Source organism: Oryzias melastigma, linkage group LG13 (assembly GCF_002922805.2).
Source record: "Oryzias melastigma strain HK-1 linkage group LG13, ASM292280v2, whole genome shotgun sequence".
NCBI classification, from domain to species: Eukaryota; Metazoa; Chordata; class Actinopteri; order Beloniformes; family Adrianichthyidae; genus Oryzias; species Oryzias melastigma.
This window is the reverse complement of record NC_050524.1, coordinates 27,498,843-27,505,537: the sequence shown is the minus strand read 5'-3', so window position 1 is coordinate 27,505,537 and position 6,695 is coordinate 27,498,843.

Sequence of the window (6,695 nt, the reverse complement as noted above, 5' to 3'; positions counted from 1 at the left end):
CACTGCCTGTGCTGTCTCTTCAGTTATTCCAGCTGAACCAGCAGTTGTTTTTGGTGCTCTGTAGATCCAGGTCCGACTGATTCTCCATGGACTCTTTTTTTTTTTGTCTGCCATCCATGACTTGTGCATTAACAGGAGCTTTAATTCCAGTGTTGATATTCTTTCGACTAATATAACTTTTCAACAATTTATGCAATAAACATAACTAGTGGATTTGGATGCAGAGAAAAGCTTGCGCTGATAAGTAGTACTTTACAGAAGGGACGTGGTCACACAACCATCATAGATCAACTGCATCTGTCGTGGAGAAAAGTAGCTTTGTGACGTTATGCAACATTTTACGTTAGCAATGTGTTGCATAACATCAGTCATTTTTCTCCACATCAGAATCTGTGAATTCACTTTAAACAAGTAAACACTCACAAAATCAAACATGTTAGTCAAGTGTCGCTGGCAACATCTCCATTGGTAAAAAATGGTTAATCTAGATACACTGAAAAAAGTGAAACATTGGATCAATCAGCAAAAGTTCTGTAATTTATTGCAATGTATTAGTTTTCATCAAAATATTATTTTTAAGTTGATGGTTTAGGCAACTTAAAATGTGCATTTGATAAAAACAAATGCATCAAGTTACAGAGCTTTTGTTAATGTATCTAATGCTTGTATTTTTACAGTTTAGTTTGATTCTTTCATTTGTTCTGATCATCTAAGTAAGTTTTTCATTATTGAAAAATGTAACCTCATTGTGGTAATCAAGTCCAGGCTACTTTTATTTACTTTATTTCAAATATATTATTAAAACCACAGCTGATGAATGCGTACGCACAGTGATAACTAGAAGATTACACTTATTTAAGACCGCTCCCTCATACTGATTGAACTATCACAACAAAAATACAAAGCAACAAAAAAGCCACACAATATATTGATATCATCAATATCATCATTTATCAATCATCCTCGTGTCATTATTACTTCATAATGAACAGATAACACTCAGGTATTCATTACAATTATCATTGCGCTCAGACATCAGAAAAATGACCACATAATTAATATCCATTGAGTTATATCATAAACAGATTGAAAATCATTTTTCAGGCAAAATCCAAGAAAAGTTTTAAAATGTTTCCCCCTTTATTATTCATTTCTTAACTCATAAGACAACACATTCTCATTCCAAAGTCACATATAGATGCGTGGTTAAGAACCCCTTCTCGTCATGTTTTGGCTGATCCCAACCCGCCAATTTTTGACGTGCTGGCTGTTCCAATTAAATCAGGGGTCTGGTCGTTTTGTTTGACGCGGACCAAACCTTGGAATGCCGCCAGTACCGGTATCCCAACCTTAGCCTGGTCCACGTCTGGTACCACATTGTTAACCAGTACCAATCCACATTTGGGACTGATTTGGTACCAGGTTAAACTTATGGGCTTAGGATGCAGGTGCGGTCCACGTCCTGGGACCGATTGGGGAGCCTTGATTTAATTAGAACAGCCAGCAAGTCAAAAGACAACAAGTTGGGGACACCCGAAAGGTCATTTTTTGACGCGGAGGGTTTTTTACTATACTTTAACATGTGACAACTTGGGAATGAGAATGTGTTGGATAAGAACCCATAGTGACATCAGTGTAGCAGAAAAAACATCAGAAATGTACTATGTGGTTTACTTGGTTTGTGGTATAATCCATTTAATTTTATTTTTAAGAGAAAAAAAAAAGGGTCTGGGTTCTTGTGGGTTAAATTTGTCGTTCATTCTTGTTAAGATCATTTTTTCTTTGGTTTTCTTTATGTTGCAGTAAATTGCTCTGAGGACACTATGGACTAACTCTGGAAAATAAAAGATGCTCATTACAATAATGTCATGTTTGGAGTGTTTGTGTTTCAGAAATACCTGGTTTTACTGTTTTGCATAAAACATTTCCTGTGTTTCAATGCAGGTGGAAGTCTAGTGTATTAAAAGGATTCCGAACACAACATTCCAACAAAGGTGACATTGAGTCCAGACTGTTGATGTTTAAACAAATCATGCCCTCCACCTCGGTCACCCGTCTCATGTCTGCCCTGCTTCTCTTTTAATTCATTACTCATGGATGTTTTCCAGCCACAGTGGGTTTTAAGTGAAGGTGTCACTGAACAAAAATGATCTTTACTGTATGTATTTTGAGTGTATCATTCACAGCAGTAGTCCCCCAGTTGTAGACCGATACCAGGCTGTGGGACTGTTGGTCCAAGGCTGCAAATATTAAAAAGATAAAAAAAAGGACTAACATTTTTTTTCTTTTTATTTAAAATCTGATTCTGAAGAAAGTTTTATTTTGAAAAACTACTGGATTCTCTCCACTACATCTGACTTATTCTTGACACGTTATTTCCCTGGCATATGTTGAAATTTTTTCGGAAAATGGCTGTGTAAACTGCTAAGTTAAAACATCCAAATTAGCAAACTTAACAAAAAACAATCATATTTTTATTTTTACAGAAAAGAGTTAATAAGGAAACAGAAGAACCTTTGACCTCATTAAAAAAAAAACAAAAAAAAAAAAACGCTTCATTTACCACACATAAACAAAGTCATTACTATAATATGGATTCATTGCGAAGGTTGTTCCCACACACCAGGATAATACTAAAATAAGTTGGCATCCTATAGCTTCCACCATGACAGTAGTGGATACCGGGAAAATCTATATCATATTTTAATGGTTGGTATATAAAGCTTTAAGCATCTTAAAATATTTTACGAGGAATTAAAATACAGTTTTCCTTCAAAAGTTTCAGGAAATTTGAAGCCAAAAAAAAGAAATATAAATTTCACTGCCACTTCAGCCTCATACAGACCAGTTCATGAATATTTTGTCTGACCTTAAACCAGTCCGTGGCATAAAAAGGTTGGGGACCTCTGATTTACGGGATTCTCAGCCCCTTTAATACTTGCTCCTCCTGTATTATTTAACATGCACAGTCCTATAGTTTTTAGATTTTACTTATTGAACAACTATTTTCCCTTACTCTCATTTGTATCTTTACTATGTTCATCTATAGAAATATGCCCAGTTTGCATCAAAAAAAAAAAAAAAAAACGTTTAGTTTTTCTTCTATTTACTATTTTATTTCGTAAAAGTTTGGCTAAATGATTTTTAATGTGCCAGTGACACTAACAGAGCTATTCCATCCATGCTGACTGGCCATTAGCTATTAATGACTCCTCACACCACGGGGCTGACATTCCTTTTACTCATTACTCATTGATTCCCACTTGTTGTTTTGCACTTCCTCTGCACCTCCTGTGCCAAATTACACTCATGGTAAATTATGAGGGTCATGTCATTTTTCCGTCTTTATTTTAATAGAATAAAACTTGACTTTTAAATTCATGTTAATCAAAGATTTACAGAGAATATTACATATATTATGTAGACTGATGTTTTTCTTTAAGTCATTGAATTGATGCTTTTTTTTCCCTCTAAACATAAAATGAGATAGCTCGTAAGCAACAGACTAAAAAGAAAAATAGGCTGGAAAAGCAGCTAGTAATGGTATCATTTTGGTTTTCTTAGATAATAAAAAGAATGTCTTAAGTCCCGCCCCCTCTCTAGCTAACAGTCAATGTGAAGCAGCATTGACAACAGAGCTGCTTGAAAGAACTGCAACCAAAAACAGTGACTGGCCACAATAGTTTCTAAGATATCTAATAAGTGATCTACTACACTCATATGTTTTAGGTGAGGAGGAAAATTAAATTGAGTGGCTGTGACAATGTCACATGTTTGTGTGGGTTTCTTTCCTTTCTCTCCTTGTTTTTAGGGCCTGGCCTCTTTGGTAAAATTATGTCAATGGTGTAAAACAGGGGTTTCAAACACAACCACACAGGGGGCCAAAAACCAAAACATGCCTTAGGTCGTGGCCCATTGGTTAAAATTCCACTGGATGGATGGATGGATGGATAGGTGGGTGGATGGGTGGGTGGGTAGATGGATGGAACAGTAGCAGAGCTTGAATGCATTGACCAAGTTTGCTAATTTTATTGGCAGAGTGGAGTACTTATGGACTGACTGAATAAAACCTACTTTTGGAGCATCAACCTCAAAGACTGTATATCACTACCCCATCATGTTCCAAATAGCAAGTACCTGCTGGCTCCAAGAAGCCAAAATCCCATAGACTTTCTACGGAGAAATAAACATCTATTACTCAGTCATTCTATTTGTTCAAATAACCGTTCTTGTTCGGATACCTTTTTTCTTTTCCCATCTTTTTAATAATCCATTTTTTTCACAATATATTTTCTTCATTGCAGGTTATTCAAGTAATAAACTGACCAATCAGATGCCTCAATGAGAGCATGTGAGCCCACTGGCCCCTAATTCCAACAATTGACATATTTTTCTGAACCGCTTTTAGTAGAAGGGGTGTGGACTTCAAACAAGCTTAATCATGACTGGTCCTAGAAAAGTGACTCAGATTTACTCGGACCAATCATTCTCAACTGGCTCTAAATGGCGGCGCCCGTATGATGGAAAAATAGCAAAAATATTTGGCTTCATTTTTCTGAATATAACCGGCTTTGTCCATTATGGTCTATGGTCACCACATCCATCCCTCTTCAGGCTTCGTTGTTGTCTGGTCATACCACACGCATCAGTCTATATGATTACGGTCAAAACCTTTAGCATAAATATGCCTTTAAAAGTGAACAAAATCATTACTTTATTACACTGGTGGATGTTTGCACAGTAACGGTTTATCCGTTACTCTGTTCTCCCATTCTTACCTTGAGGCTGCATTCAGAATAACAGACTGATAGAAGGAGCAGAGCAGACTCCAACAAGTCTCTGGGACAAAGCTTGATAAAATATGACAGCTTCACTACAGCTATTACTCTCTGATCGCTTTTATAAACTAAACTTGTGGGACAGTTTTTTTTTTTTTTTTTTGGCTTTTCAATCAAAAGACAACTTCCTGACAGCACAGTGTCACACCTATCAATCAGCCTGTTGAAGTTGACTGGTAAATGTCTACATTAAGCAAGAGCTAATCTGCAGTTCTTCCAGAAGGTTGATGGCAGTTACAACATTTAAGCACCTTTTAAAGTACTGACTGATCTTTACCTTTGATAGTGACTTTGATTCATACTTTGTTTTATCTTATTTTTAGTTTACTGCCTCTTTCCTGGTGTCAATCGTCTCACGTGCTAATCCTCCTTTCATACACTAGCGAGGCATATTTTATGAAACATTCACAGAGGATTGATCTTGTTTCATTAGCGCTTTCCACTTTCTGCTACAAATAGTTACATTTGCTTTATCCCATCTATCATTGTCACTAATCAATTTTGTTGATTTTTTATTCCATCCATGTTTGAGTGATATAACTATATTCATTTTCTGGATTTTTAATAACAAGCTAAAGGTAATCTTTACAAATATAATGCAGTGAAATGATTGGCCAATCAATATTTTTCAGATCTAATGATTAACTTTTCTTATTGTGTGAATGCTGTAAAGCATTAGTGATTCTCACTCTTCTTTCCGAATGTTTTTCTGCATGTAAAAACTTAATCACACGAATCGAAATGTCCAGTTCATTCAGGACATTACAGCTTGTATTTCTGGTATTCGTAAACTTTATAGTTTTTGTAATAATGAGCAAAATATTCCCCATATGAAGTGAATGAGAAATTCTTCAAAAACTTTGTGCACTTTGAAACCATCGTTTACAGTCATGTTCAAATGATTTGGCATTGGGATTTTCTGCAAGCATTATGCTAACTCATTTGGGTTGTTTAGCTCCTACTGAGGTTTTTCATTTGGAATTTATGTTAATATTTTAGCAACATGATAATGTTTTTGGCTAATATTTTATCTACTGAGGTTTTTTAGGCTACTTTTGAGGTTACCTAATATTTTGAGGGACCTCTAGGTCACATAAGATGGCGTCAGAATCAATCTGTAGCCGGTTGCGTAAGCGGAGATTTCCTAAACTTTAGGAAACCCTTTTCAAATTATATTTTAAAACCTTTTCAGAACTTTCAGCTTTTACGCTTTTGAATTTAAATAAACTGTAACTGTTTTTTTTCTCCGTTAATCAGCTGATCAGAGCTGAAAGGCCGTTTTTTTCTCTGTGACGCTCTCTGTCACGGAGAAAAGAAAACAGCATAAAATGAAATTAAAAAAGGGGGAAAGAAGGGAAATAGGTTGAAAACTTAAAACGATATTGTTGTTGCGGCCGGCTCCGGCAGGGGGAGGGACTTCCGCCTATTCATTTTTCACATTTTGTCTCTGTAGCCAGATTCTCTTGAATATTTTAGCAACAGGCTACCTTTCTGACTAATTTAGAATTTGGTAAGGATTTTTAGGCTAAGTTAGAGTTTTGCTAATATTTTAGCAGTATACTATCATTGTAGGCTAATTTGGCATCTATTAAGGTTTGTCCAGCCAGTTTGGAGTTTAGCTCATATTTAAGCAACACACTACGTTTTTTTTTTTGCAAAATTGGCATGTATTGAAGATTTTTAAGCAAACTTACAACCAATATTAAAAAAATAAATAAATAAAGCAATTTCAAGTCTTTTAGCAAATTGAACATTTTGCAAATTTCTACAGCATTTTCAGCAACCAGATAAAGCAAAAATACTTCACACTAATTCAACTTTTCTAATTTTTATTTTGATTTACATTAAGTTTCCGTT